Source organism: Temnothorax americanus, unplaced genomic scaffold, assembly GCF_048541705.1.
Source record: "Temnothorax americanus isolate GAGA-0224 unplaced genomic scaffold, ASM4854170v1 Scaffold2, whole genome shotgun sequence".
NCBI classification, from domain to species: domain Eukaryota; kingdom Metazoa; phylum Arthropoda; class Insecta; order Hymenoptera; family Formicidae; genus Temnothorax; species Temnothorax americanus.
The window spans coordinates 6732321-6748114 of NW_027509338.1; the positions used below are offsets into that span (position 1 = coordinate 6732321).

Sequence of the window (15794 nt, forward strand, 5' to 3'; positions counted from 1 at the left end):
TCGATCTTTAATAATAGAATACATAATTATAAATCAGACGTTTCGGTTCCGTTTTGAATAATTTTCCAGCGATTAAATCAAAATAATCTCACGTTTTCCGGCGAGAAAAATAAGTGAGTAACTTCAAAATTTGGTGGTCTAAAAATAGCGTAATTTTCACGAGAAAAATCAAGTAAAATTTGACTAATGATCATAGTTTATTATGATCGAAATCAAAATGACAGTCTTGACTCTCTAACTTGAGCAAAAAGAGAAGCGAAGTCACTTACTCACTATCATTTTAATTTCAATCTTATAATAAACTATGATTATTAGCCAAGTTTACTTGGATTTCCTCACGGAAAATTACACTGTTTTTGGATCACCAAATTTTGAAGTTACTCACTTATTTCTCGTCGGAAAACGTGAAATCACTTTGATTCAACTGTCACCGCATCACTGAAGATTCAAGACTCAAAGCGGGGCCAAAACGTCCGATTTATACTTAATTATGTATCTTATTAGTTATTTAAGATCAATGTATAACGTGTTAACTTACGCACAGTCAACCGCGTTGAACCCTCAAAGCCCCTTTTTTACTTGTCACTTGTTAATTTCATGGTCGGTATATATATATATATAGTCCCTTGTTATTTATCCAATTATTTAAAAACTTAGCCCCAAGCCAGAAAAGACGATCAAAAATACTCTGCATAATAAAGCCATGCAGATCGAGAGAAAGATTATGAAATCCCCAGGTCCGGCTAAAATGGGACATAAAAGATCTTTGAGCTCACTGTCGACGAGATCAGTGGGCCGATTAAGGTATTTCGCACGCAAACGCGATTCTCTGTGGCGCGCTAAGAAGCGCTGCTAAAAATAAAAGTACAAAGTTCGGATCTCGGCGCGTTTAGCGGCTCGGCTAACTTTCTTCGCGCGGTCGCTCGCAGACTCCGCATATCTAATGAGCGGCGGTCACACAATTTATACACACACGAATATTAGTCGTGAGTCCCCACGGTCGGGTCGCTTCACGTTTAGATATTCGTACTACGAGCCTCTCGGCGCTCACCACCGCCGCGCCGTCTCTCTCTCTCTCTCTCTCTCTCTCTGCACGTCGGCGCTCGGCCCGTGAATCCTGCAACAAACGGAGCTCATCGCATCGCGTCGTACGCGGTGAAAGCGAGGGAGACGGTCGGGCGGACGAGCGAGATGGAAACAAGAGTTTCTTTATCGTGTGGCTGATGAAGTGCCGGTCGGAGAAAAAGTACCGGAGTGAAAGAGACGGCAAACGCGTTCATTTACGAAAGAGTTCGACGTAAAAATGGTAGATATGGAGGATAGATAAGTGTATAGGGTAACATTTACGAAGTACACATGCAATTTGGAAAGTAAAAGGGAATAAAGGGGTATGAATAATATTTCATATTTCTGTTCGAGTAATTTCGTTCAAGTAAAACCGGCATCAAAGTTGATCACAGAGGAGAATGTGGGAGAAAGAGAGAGAGAGAGAGAGAGAGAGAGAGAGAGAGAGAGAGAGAGAGAGATGAAAAGAGATAGATGCAGTTTATTAATAGGCTGAGAGCAGTTTGATGACATAAATAGAGCTACGTATAATAAGAATATACACAAATAGTTCACGTGTCTGGTGCGGCAGCCAAGTAATCGATGACTTCATTACGCAATAAACTAATTACTGCACATTATTACAGTGTAAAAAAAAGCGGAGATTTTCTCTGTCGACAATTCCTCGAATGACAACGATACCGTAACAAATGGAACTGATTATTCGGGCATTTTGAGAGTAACATTTCGCGCAATTTTTCCGTGAAAATTACTCTGTACGGAAGGGGCATATTGCGAAGTTCATCTGCAAGATTATTCCAAAGCCTCCGCGCGCAATATAAGCGAGAGAGAAAGAAGGAGAGCGGCTCTTACGGCGAAACGCAGAGGAACGAGAAGAAACGAGACGGACGGGAAGGGGAAGGAGACGCGGACTGGAGAAGGAAACTGGCGAAGCGGCGAGGAAGAGAGAAAGAGAGAGAAAGAGACGGCCAATACGAGCAAAGTGAAACAGAGGAGCGAACGTAATACGAGAGAGAGCCGAGAGGGCTGGCAAAAGAGCCGAAGGTCTCGCGCTCTCTTGGCGTAGCTGCAGACAGATAATACACCGAGAGCGGATGTGTGTGTGTGCGTGCGCGCACGTGTCTCTGTGTACGTACGCGCGCTTGCTTGTGTATGAAAGCGCCAACGTTACCCGCACTGACGCTTAGAGACCCGTGGAACATCGTAAAGCTGGCTTGCCCGCCTCCTCTTGCGCCGCTCTTGCACGACGCGTCCGCGCGTTGTTGTTATGCCTAAACTTTCTCGCGCTTTTACCTTTACGTACGCGATACTCGCATCGATACTCAACCCTTTCAGAATTCTACCGACAACAAGGATACTTGGCGAAAAACGAGATAGAGTGGAAATTTGTATGATTAAATTCATTTCAGAGAGAAAGATACGAATTTTTTGAACGGTCTATGGAACCTGTATTATGTCCGCGGAAAATACCTTTTGACCAGGGTGACCAATTGTAATCGCAAATATTATTTGTAAAATTGCGATGTTTAAGCATATAATGAAGTATTATAGTAGGTAAAGTATTATTCTGATGTATTCCCTTATCATCTCTTTGCGTTATCGCAAAACCGCGATGAAGCCACCGCTCAATAAAGGTTCTTTTATATCGGGCTACCACATATGTGAAGGTCGGAGCGAGCTACTGGTTTCTAATGAGAGCCAAATTCCTTTTCGTCGTCTCTGTAAGAGTTATCTTAGGCATGTTATTTACCCGCGCATTTTGCAAACATGTCATTTCGGCAAGCGAATTTTCGCGAGATGTCTCGCGCGGTCGAGAAAGTCCTTGAATCTGCACCAAACGCAACAACGAGCGACGACCGCGGCCGCTCCGTTAGAATTCCGCTAGCCAGAGAGAGATGCGCGAAAGAGAGAGAGAGAGAGAGAGAGAGAGAGAGAGAGAGAGAGAGAGAGAGAAGAGCGGGGGGGAGCAGAGCGTTCGCGTGTATGTGCGAAATAGAACGAGAGCAACGAGCAAACCGCGGCTGAGCGGCACCGACGAGAGGGATCCGACAAGATGAGGAGGTGAAGGAGAGGAGGAGGTGGTGGGAAAACCGGGAGGTTGGGAAGGTTAGACCTTATTACGCCGCGCACCTCGTGGCTTACGATGCAGCCGGGGCCGAAGTCACGACCGGAGGCGGAATAGACGTCTGGAAAACACGACGGTATATCGACTGCGATCAGATGGAAAACGCGTCATCGGTCTTTCCTTTTAATATTTCACTCCGACGAAAAAGTCTGCGACTGAACAACATTCCCAGCGAACTAAATTCGTTATTTTATACGTGGCAAGCATCGCGAAAATAGAACGCGCGAGATATTTAAGGAAATCTAGGTATTTCGACGCGCACGGATAATCGTATAAATTACGCGATCACTCGTATACACCACTTTTTAAGCTACAATCACTTGAAAGTTAAACTCTGACATCTGTGTTGGTTGCAAATTTCGAGAATCAGATGTGTAGCGTGCGACCAAATAATTATTCGTGAAACTTTCAGCTTGGTATTCAAAGTTTCTTGTTGTATGTTGTTGAATTTTACATCCAGTATAACTGCTTCATGACATGATGGTAAATTAATTTCAAGGTACTTTTCACGTGCAACGGTGTGCGACTATGTATATTTGTACCGGCGGAAGGAACCAACCTCGCAGTGAGAACTTTATACTCGGTCGCAGGAAGCTCCGCATTAACGAGCAAGGTCGACCAATGCAACCAAGTCTCGCGTAAACGGCGAATGATAGCGAGAAACAAACCGAGATCCAATAAAGCGTGATTTTTAATAGCGAATAGGGAGGCGTGGAGAAAATTGACGGTGGCGTGAAACTCGGGGAAAAGGGGAGTCTTAGGAGAAACTGAGTGGAACGAGGCACTAGATTCGAATGCACGGGAAACAGAGAGAGAGAGAGAGAGAGAGAGAGAGATCGCGCGAGCGAGAAAGAGAAGGGGAGAAAGCGCGCGAGAGTGATAGCAGACGATCTCGTTGTCAGTAGCACTCCCCGTAGAATACGTATAGGACCTCGAACTCGTCCGCGGATCGATACCGGGTTCCTGGTGGACTCGCGCGAAGGGGGGCTTCGGTACGGGGTTCGGGGTGGAAGAAGTAACGAGGAGGGAGGAAGGCGAGGGGGGCTAGAGGCGAGGGTGAGTACCGAGGAAACCGAGAGAGCGGCCGTGGTGTTTGTGCGGTGCGGGGGTGGCTTGGCACGCGGGGACGCCTCGGGGGTGTTTCTATGGTGACGGGCATTACCGGCAGGGGTGGCCTAGCGCACGAGGGGGAAACCCCTCGTCTCTCCTCTCCCCTCTCTCTCTTTCTCTCTCTCTCTTTCCTTCCCTCTCGGATTTGGTTTTCCTCTCTTTCTCGTCGTGGTGAACTTCTGATTTTGCAACGTTGATTTCGTCGCTGGTCCTCGAAAGAATTCCCCCTTTTTTCTTCTTACCGCGACACGGCGAAAAAGAGTGTCGCGGATGGCGCAGTGTGGCGATCAACCGAAGATTCTTCTGCTTGTCGAGGTCTCGCGAATACTCGAGGAATTTGACTTGTATTAAGTGCGACAGAAACTGACGACTATGAACTGGCGACTCCAATCGCGATTGTTTATTATTTAAATATATACGAATGACAATTTGGAAATATGATTATTTTCCGTGAATTGTCTACTCAATTTAATAGTATCAAATGTTTTTCTCTCTCTTACATCACCAGTGATCAGGTTAATTTTGTAAGAATAATGTAATTAATAATCAGGCCGCATACTGAACAACATACTAAAATTACTAGCTGGATAAATAAATGATTATCTACAGTAATCGCTATTTCTAAAAACATAAAAATGTTAGCGATAGATCAAACTTCAAGCATCAATTTCTCCGCAGAAGCGCAGCACTCTCGCCTAAGTCAAGTCGACTACTCGTGGATATCCATTCCTGTGCGATCAGCGCGGATCTCTTTTTCATTGCAAATGTACATTTTATTAAGACAAAATGTATGCGAGACGTAGGATACAAGAATTTCGGCGTAGGAGTTCATTCAATGCGCGTGTAACGTTTCGAAGAAAGGAGATAGCGAGAAGTCGCCGTCGAAAGAGATCGTTTACAACCAGGGCTATCGATCTAAGGAATGACAAGGTTACAAGCCATATGATCCTCCTATTTTTAATCTTCGCCCATGTACGAACGCACTTTGTTCAGTTGTAATGGCTTCGGTGAAAAGGTGGACGTGCTTCGCAAATGGTTTATTATTTACAACACTGATTACTAACGAGCAAACGTGATCACTGTGATCTGTTAGACTTGGGCTCGCCAATTCCGTAACGCGTTATCGAAGTCGTAGTGAAAGCGACAATGTATAGTTATTCTTTTGCATTGTTCGATTTATTGCTTGTAATGACGCGTGTTCTATATAAGGGGGTATCCACGAGATCGTCCTCTATCACGATCCAAAGGAATCTCCATTAAGAATTCTGAGAGATTCTTTGTGGCATAATAGTAGCATTATATTTATCTTTCTTGTGTTTAAAATGGCGTGTATAATCAGGCATTGAAAGCAAGGAAAAGGAGGAAGGAGGAAAATTGAAAGAATAGATATGAGATATCAGTAAAATTTCAGCGTATTTTATAGATATTCATTATATTTGGATCTGTTTTACGATCGGTTCCGGTTTGATATTTCACTATAAATCCCTACTATATACATTTAAATACTTCTCATCACTTTGGCTAGGCAGAAAAATATTCAAAATGACGATGTCTCAAGAGTAACAATTACCGATGTTGCGTCGCGAAGCGAATAAAAGCATGCGGGAAAATGCGAGAAGCAATGTTTTACTGCAGCGCGCGAATTCGTTGCATCAGCACTCATATTTTCATATTCATGTGACACAAATATATGGAAAGGTATGAATGTACAGGAATTTTTCTAGTCAACGTTTCCCGGGTTGTCTCGTAACTCATTCGCGTAACTCTCTTCTCTCTCTCTCTCTTTCTGTCTCTCTCTCTCTACCTGTTAGACTTCGCGATTACTATAAAAGATTATTACAATGATTATGACGAACTGGTTCACGCGCATATTTTTATAAGAATACTATACTGTTGATGATAATATCGATAACGAGCCAAAAACAAGAAAGACTGTCATCTGTGTAATAGATACATACATCAGTCATAGAAACTAACAAAGAACGCTGTTTATATTATAAAACGCACCTGCAAATTTTTGTATCGTACTAATTAAAAGCGCACGTTTCAAAATTAATTACTATATCAAATAATTTCACATTTAATTAAACGTACGTCTCTCAGCAACATATTCCGCGGCAACATATTCCACGGATTAACTCTCGCTCGTAAAATTCTCGCAAAATAACAATGCAGCCGTACGTTTGGCAAAATCTCTCCGTTTATTCAGAGAAATCATATACTTTTACATCGTTAATCGCTATTGATCTTCGGACAAAGCCCGACAATGTAGAACGTAATTCTCGCGCGTTTTCGACAATATGGAGATTCAAAAATTGTCAAATTCCGACCCGTATAACTCCGAGAGGGAGGGAAGAAAGAGGGAAGAATCGGATCGATGATCTCACCTCAAGGTATCGATACTGAGGCCGAGGTTGTCGGGTCTCGCGCCGTGGAAAGTTCCACTCGCTCGAGAGAGGCAGGCAACATGCGCGATGGGGTGCGCGATTTCGACTCGTCGCGCGCAGACGAAAAACGGCCAATTTATATCTCGGCTTCCAGACGTGATAGCGACTTCGCTCTTTTTGCATACGATTCTACACCATTTCGCAGCTCTACCATTCAAATTTCATCCCGATCGCACCGACGGAAGCCGAATTATAGCGATCGCGCGGAATCCGTATTTCGGCCTCGTGTGCGCGACGAATTTCGATGTTTTTCATAACTATTGACTTTTTACACTCAGATAGAGTTTGATGACTAATGAAGACGCTATTAACAACTTGCTACCGCGTGCAAATATTACCGAATATCGCTTAAACGTCGAATACTGATTCACGCCCGAGTTCAAGCGCGCATACATCGAAAAAATCAAGGTGTAGGTATATGCCTATCTATTTTGTATATTATCATTAAATATTTCATATTTACGCAAACACGTGTCAAGCATCATCATTTTTGAAAGGGTCCAGTTCCTCAGACTCTGTTTCCGCTTCTCAAATTGAGGCAAAGTGAGGACATCAATGAAAGTATCGTACGTTGTCGTAGGATATTAATCACCATAGTCGACCTAAAAAAAGTCTCAGTTCTTCAGATTTGTCACATGTTCTTAGATTTCTTAGATCTCAGCGATATTTCTGCTAGCCAAAAGAGAAAAGCGCGGAGGTCGAGGAAAATGAAGAGTCGTTGACAGATGGTAAAGAAAGGAAGCACCACTTCGTTTTAGATCTACCGCATTCGTGCGCAGATGAATTTCGAGGGAAGGACCGGACGACCTGCTAAGCCAACAAAATGGTAGGACCCAGCCGGCCCCGAGACCCAATGAGGACAATGAGCAGCAGATCGCTCCCGGCGAGTATGCATCAGAATGCAAACGAGAATGAGCCGCGAGTCTCGCCGTACATATCAGAATCTTGCGAAGAGTCGAGTCTAAAGAAGCGTAGAATAATGCGCTGATTATTCATTACAGCAATATTGAGCAATATTCAGTGGGTCGTTAAGAATAATATAGTATTCATCGTGTGGATTTCGATGCGGGATGTGTCGAGACTTAATCATAGTAGACGACTGTTGCGCGGTATCATTGTCGATATATTGTTGATTAAAATTTGATAAATAAAAAATTATTTTATTATTATTACTACGGTCATTCGTAAATGGCTAGTTCACTAAAGAAATTTTGAGGATTGAATAATTGAAAATATATATCGGTGCCTTTATTGTACCGCGATTTTCAAGATGGCCATTTAAATTTCCGTCTTATTCTTTCCGATTCTTATCGATAATAAAGATCTTTATTATGCTTATCCAGATTTCTATTCCCCTATTGTTATGATCTCATATGATGTAAACAAGCAACAAGAACAGACAAAAATTATAACAAGTCGATAAATTAACGTACTAAAAATATGATTAAAACTTCTAAGAACGTTCAATCTCCGAAACCTTTCGCTGAAAAGTCTCCTGCTTTAAATAACATATTCATTATTCATTGGTTTTTTAAAGCGGAGATTATTGTATATGCGCCTTCCGGTGAATATAGCTCGCCAATGTTTCGTCGAATTCCCCCTTTTTTAGAATTCCGAGCGGACTGTACGAGAATCGTCGCGTTCGCTGCATTGCAGCAAGCGTACTTAAATGCCGCGAGGCGAGTCCGATAAGACAGGCCCGATAACGCGACGACGCGGAGCCGCGGGCAGCCGCATTACAAATAGATGCGCGCGCTCGCGCATGTGTGCGTGCACGTACACGTGGCGTACGTGCCATATGTGAATCAACACTGTACCTAAGGAATAGCACAACGCAATCAGGCTTCGCCGTCAGGCTGCACGCCGATGAATCGAGGCGGTAGCAAGGACCTTTAGCCAAATCCTATTTTGGAAGCGCTCGCATTCCGTTATACTTTCTGAGTTATACCCCTTCTGAGATTGTCATACAAAATGGTGGCACGATTTGAATTCTCCGGTTTGAGTTAAATTCTAGTCTGTGGACAACGAAAAACGTGCGAAAATTAAGCGTTACCGAAGCCATCGCAAACAGTCTTTAATCCCTAACGTGATTAAAAAATCTTTCATTTTAAATTGCTGAATTGAAGCTTACATTATTCGCACAGCATGCCTGTCGTTTAAATCCATGATTGATCAAAATGAGATATTTTACTCTTGAAAGACGAGGAATCGGCTAAACCTTTTCTGTAAACGGAAGTCGTAAGGGTCTACATCAGGTTCTTATCCTTACTACCTGCTTCGGTAATTTTGAACTTTACTAACGACTTAAGTGTCATTTGTCGGATTTCTAATCTGTACTGTCATTCATACGGATTTTTGAGTCCTTGGGAATATTCAAATTGAGCTTTGTCCTAGCTCAAACATATACCGCGACTAGCTTTACGGATCCTGAAGGACAAATCCACCGTCACCGTGAGAGACAAAATTTTACGAGTTTCGACCAACACATTGCTCAGCGGGTTATTTGTATGTTTTATCATATATCCTCACAAATATGTGCACTTTTTACATTGTTATCTAGATATCTGTCATTTAAAGTTTTATATTAATTTTAGTAGAAGATTTATTTTATTGGTATTTGTTTTTTATAAGTTTTAAAACATTTTGATAGCGTTGATCAGTGACTACTAGGATATCGTTGAAAAGTCAGGTGGCGGACACGGATGACTACCATATATAGCAGTCAATGTGTTAAACGAAAACATAGGTCTAGCGTTTCACCACCTCGTGCACTTTACTTATTCCCAATCTATCTATTATCGGGACATCCTTGTTTCCTCGCGCACGGCTCTTCGCTCGAAAAGAACAGTGGGAACAGAGCTCGTGCAAAGGGTGATGAGGTATTCCGCTCGGCACTCTCGGAACAAAGAAGGGAAGCGAGAGACGAAACGAGAAGGAGGAAAACGGAGCAGAGAAGCGCGGAGTATACTCGTTCAGAGTGCACGTGGTCCCTCCTCGGAGTGCCGATACGGCCCGAGGGCAGGGACGGATAACCGAGCCCACAAATGCCGGTGAGTACGCCAGCCGGAGTCGCATGCTAATGCCCATGTTGCTGGACCGCGTCGTGCTCAGCGAGATTCATGGATAGGGAAATATCTCGAATCTGCAGAGAAATATCACGAATATGTATGTATACGTACATGTGACGGCGCGCATTGCCTCATCCCGGCGCGATCGTAATTGCATCATCGGTCCTTGCGATTTATTACGCACCGCGTATCTTCCGTGTCGCTAAAGGTTACATTTATTTCTTTCTCTCTTTCTCTCTCTTGCTTTTGCATTCACGCTTTCGGCGCCGTATTCGTATCGCTATTTGACGAATATACAGTCACAATTCCATGAATATTATAACCGTCCATACACGGGCTATAATTATTTCTTTCAATAATTCATTGTACCCAAAATAATCTCCGATTCGGGAGACCCGGATAAATCGCAGGTATTTCGTTCGTCAAATGAATTAATAAACAGATTCAATCGTTCATTATTGAAGTGAATTTATTTAATATATCTTTCCGTGATATTTTTCTATTATCGCCAGTACTTTCTTCCACGTAATCTTTCATATATAAAATTAATCAGTAATCTTATATCTATACTTGTAACATTATGGCGCCCACAGGTTTACGATATATAAATGATCTACCAAATTGATCTTATATTCAATCAATTAATAATTACTTTCGAACAACTCGAATTCTTTGGTCAAATCTACAATTATTTATTTTAAGGCTGCAGATTAGGAAAAATATATCCAGGGGACAAAAGATATTCCGATAATAGAAATGCGAGAACGTATATTAAATACATTCACCTGAATAACGGAACAAACAAAAGCTGATGGTTATTCCTGTTTGCGGTGAATACATTCCATTTTCGCTCAAATTTTTCAATGGCTATTGGTTTAGCTCGAGCTGCGCTGGAACTTTGAACGTTTCCATTCTTTGAACTGTTTAAACAATATTCAATTGCATGAATCTTTTGCCTAGATTATTTGTCAAATGAAAAAGTGGACCTTACTCTAATTGTGAGGACATATTGTTTTTTCGATATGTAAAATTCGAACTGATAATGTTATCGTATGTGAATTAACATATTTGTACAAACACGATTGTAATCAATTGAAAAAGTACTATAGCACGCTTAGTAATTTAATAATTCTCTGGAATATCTAGACAGAGAAACCAATAAAATTCACGATAAGACCTCTTCACAAAAGATTCAATCCGATAGAGTTATACACAAATTTCTGTGTGATATTACTTTGTTTATAACAGATTAGGCTGTCTATAAAAATGATCGTGACCGTTACGGCGATGAAAATAATTGACGACAGCGAGTATCGAAAGAATTATAATTCTCGCCTTGGTTTTATCTTCCGTTTGGTCGCGCAACGATACGTTTAAATCGCTCGATTATCTTTATCAGGGGGTACTTTTTACGTTCGCGCCGCGTCGCGTCGCCGCACGCAAAGGCCGCATAATTTCGCAACGCGCGCTTCGATGAAAGTTTTGCGACTGCATATTTAGAACCATCCGGCACACATCTCTCGGCCGACGTGAAAGCACGGGTTCGCGTAAGAGCGAGAAGGATCTGACGATAAATCGATAATTCGTTGGAAAAGCATAGGTTGAAGCGGTTGAAGCTGTCGGCGAGTTTCGTTTATTTCTCTTCGATCAGCTCGTGTAGCTGGTATACTGGTACAGTCCGGCGAGCAAGTAATCACTTCGTGTGCCTTGTTATGCCGAGAAATCGCCCGGTATATGAGTGATGCTTCCTCAACGGAGAGCCCGTTTCGACGCTAAAATCATTCCTCGTCCGAGCCCTCGTCCGAGCCTCATCGAGTATAAGAAGCACGATCGAATATTCGTAACAGGATCCAAACACGACATTTCAATGGAATGTTTCGTTGCTTTCCCCGATAGGCTTTTGTCCTTCGTGTAAAATGTAAGCGGTTTCAGAAAGAAGCGAATGTTTAAGAAACCGGAAGCTAATTGAGATTTTTGTATGGGAAAAATCAAAACATGTCATATATGTTATATAAACTAGAATTTGTAATTATTTTATAAGCGCCATTTATTATGAAAAAATTCCGCGTGGATTATTTTCGCGTATTACTCAAGAATATTTTCCCGACGCCATCTCATTCTTCGTGCGCGAATAACGACGAATGCACGATAAACACGCGAACGCCAGTTACATTTCAAGTTGGCGCCAAATCATGTGCGTATTTGTGATTCATGATTCGCAATTCGTATGTGTAATTTGTGAATAGTGCGGAGAGAAAATTCGCCAAATTCGCATTCGCGTCAATTCGTCAGCGGAACGGTTTTTCGACGAAATTAAAATGAATCATCACGAATCAGTACGAAGTAGTAATCAAATATGAATTGCAAACAGTATGGAGGGTCCACGATGGCAGATAATGACTTTTGTGACGAATCACTACGAATCGCGAATCGCGCAATAGCGCATATAATTTAGCGTCAGCTTTAACAAAATATCCACCCCGGATACACGCGCGTTGTAATATCCGATACATCTCTCGTCCGCCAGAAGTTGTTAGACGAAAAGTCGAAAAAAAAAAAACGTCGGTCGGTTCACCGTAGGGCGCATGCGTCTCGTCGCCAGGGCGCGAACCTCGGAAAGCGTTTCACGCGAAAACTATCGGCGCGATCGGGTCCGCGGGCAAATAAATGAGCATGACAAACGGTAGAGAATCGTCCGGTGAAGGTTTCATCTCGATATCTCGCGCCGTTCCCGAGATATTAAATGGCCACTTTTGGCGAGAGAGCGGCGCGCGAAGCAGAGCACGGGGCGCTCTTCTCGGCATGGCAACGCGCGCGCCATCGACGTCGCTCGCGGCAGAAGCGTGTCAGGGCCTCTCACTCCCAGCTACAAATGTAGTCTTTGTGTAGCGTGTTTGCGCTATACGCGATTTTTGAACGATATCGCGTACGATATCGATTCACACGAGGATGATTATATTTTTTTCCATTAGCTTTTGTTCCCGTCATATCTAGAATCCGTTTGTTTTAGCTGTATTCTCTCGCTTTTTCACAAACAAGCTCGGCTTACGGAAAGAGTAAGAGGAGAGCAACATGTATAGGAAGCGTAACAAAAATTAACTAATTTTTTTCGGCAAACTGCGATCTGATATAATAATTATAACTGCAAATGTATTAGATTAACGTGAAAGATTTGACAAACAAATTTCAGTGAAGCTTTCCATCATCGAGAGAGAATCCTCTTTCAATACCTTTTTCAAAAAACCTTCCGGTTTTGTAACTTTATTTAACACGAAACTTTATGGAGAAAAGATAAACTTTTTACGCCAATAAATAGTGCTGCTTCATGATTCAAGCATTGGTTATCATAGCGGTTCGCGCACATAGGGTATACGGTAACGTGTTTTTCTCGATAAAAAGTGGCGCGGTAGTTCAATCGACATTTTCCATTACATGTTTGCTACTTTCGGAAAAATGACTGTACGGCATGTATATTATTATAAAAAGAGTTATTAGTCGCGTCGCGATATGGTATATATACGTTGTAGATTACGGAACGAGTTCAAATCGATATCCTAACTAATTCGCGTATTATGCGAGAGAACCACTGACGTTTCCGAGTCGCCTTTTTGTTTTTACATAACCGCAGCAATTTTCTATTCTTACATCAATTGTCGGCTGCCTTTAATTATCGAGGAAATTCACTCAACGATATACTTAAGTTCATATAACTTTGCGAATTATTCGAAATAATTGTAAGATAATATAGAATCGTAAAGCAAGTCGCTGACTTTTCCAGTAATCGAGATACCGACAAATTCGCCCGTTATATATCTGTTTTAATCATTTCCGACATCCGTTTGTTTTTTTTTGTTTTTTAAACGTAGCTGCGTTTTTCATTGACTGTTCCGAAACAAAGTAAATACTTGAAAATATTCATTTTGATTTATAAATGTAGATCTGTTTAGTTTACGAATTTTTACGCTTGTTACATGATTGCAAACAACGATTTAATTCCTTCCGTGAGTTAAGCAGGTTGAACAAATCAAGCTGAACCCGCTGCGAAAAAATGGCGATAATTAATTAGTTATAATAATCAGAAAAATGTGGAGTACAGAGAATATTTTAATATTGATTACAGTATTATTTACGATACGTTTTGCGAGCCGTGGAATGTCATGATATATATATATTGCTAATATTTTCGAGTTATCAAGCAAAGAATACGATATATTTTATGAGGCTTGTATACATTTCCGACCTTATATTCCACGCATGAGAATTATGTACTCAAGCAAGATCTGATCATCACTTGTGTGATTAACAATTCAACACAAATTTAATCACGCGCGCGTCCGATACTATACTCTATACACAGTCTGACATAGTTTAAACATGTAACACTTGGCACGTATCGGAGTCAGTTCGAAATATTCATACCTTATTCAACGTATATAACGCATTCTATTGCAACATTTGATCACGCAGTTTGTAATGTATCTGCGTAAAAATCTATTATCTGCAATTGCAATAGAATGGAACATCGCGATAGGCACGAAGTGAAGTAGGCGAGGCGCGGTAAAAAAGCCGCGATTAATGACGTGCGCGACGGCGACGGCGACGGCGACGGCGGGCGTCGACGTCGTCGAGGAACAAAGGGGAACGTCGCGTCGGTCCGGCCCGAGCGAAGGCGGGGAAGGCGCGGGGGGCGATCGTGCGTACACATACACGCGATACGCCATCTACGTGGACCTGACTCCGGCGTGTATTCCAGGGTTGCGCAATTCGGCGTAGCTTACGCCCGCGCGCGCGCCGGACACAACGGCGGCCGAAAGCGCAGAGAAATGCGTGTTGTGTCGCCCATAGGCGCTTTCCAATTTACGCATCGCTCGCGGGGTTGCGCAGCGTTTCGTGCACGGCGATTGATTGCGCTCCGAAGGGAGGCGAATCTCGTACCGGAGGGAGCGCCCGAGTAGGTGGAGCGGGCGGAAGGGCTGACAAGGGGTAACGAGGGAAAGAGAGCGGGAGCGAAAGGGGGTACGCGCGAGCACGAACGAACGGCGCGAAACGGGAGCGACGGAGAGATGACACGCGAAAGCGAAGTACGGGAAGGGTTGGGGGAGAAAGAGGGCTGTGCGAGGTCGGCGGGCGCAGGAGCCGGGAAAGATATGAACACAAAGAGAACGAGAAAAGGGAAGAGGTGCATGGCCGGCGGGAGGGTGAAGGAGAGCGAGAGGAAGAAACAATGAATAGAGCGAAGGTACGGGAGAAGAGAATCGCGCGCGCAATGGTCGTGGTAAGTGGTAATGCTCGTGGAAAGAAGCGGCATCGCCGCACGGCTACTTGGCTCTCCAGGGCCAGGATATTTCAATACCGACGGTGGTCGGCCACCGACGTGGGACTGCATACGAGGAGGGGGAGCGCGGCGGCGGCGGCGGCGGCGGCGACGACGACGGCGGCGCGGCGCGGCGCGGAGCAACGCAACCCACGTATATATATCATGTGCATACGTGTGTGCGCGCCTCATGTGCCCATATACACGCGCGCGGCTATATACGTCCCCTCCCGTCGCCCGTCCGCGTCCCTCGTCTATGTGCCCGCCCTTCGCGGCCGGTACACACGCTTCGCGTCTCGTACGATTTTACACGGTCGTTCGGCGACGAGCGAGGAGGCAGAGAGAGAAAAAGACAGAGAGCCCTCGACGGCACGGTAGCCGAGCGCCGCTATTCGGCTTTTCCTGCGTCAGGGGAAGTGCAAGAGGGGCCAAGGGGAAGGGGGTTCCGCCACTTCTGCCTCTCTGTCTCTCTTCTCGGCGTGGAGAGGGGGCAGACTCTCTCGTCGAGAGAAACCAGAGAAACACCGGAGACTTTACTCAAACGCGACGGTCCGGGGGAGATTGGGGAGGGGAAAGGGAGAGCCCGAACGTGGCCGACGGGTTCGTCGGTAATGCCCGCCTTCGAGCCACGTCGAGGGGAACCGGACTGGGCCGTGCCAGGCGGC

At 43.8% G+C, this 15794-nt stretch overlaps 1 protein-coding gene across 1 annotated transcript in view; it reads right to left on the minus strand.

Annotated features, from left to right (window-relative positions):
• LOC143896978 (ras-related protein Rab-37) overlaps positions 1-15794 on the minus strand; it is a 175039-nt gene that overhangs the window by 158098 nt on the left and 1147 nt on the right. The window lies entirely within an intron of this gene.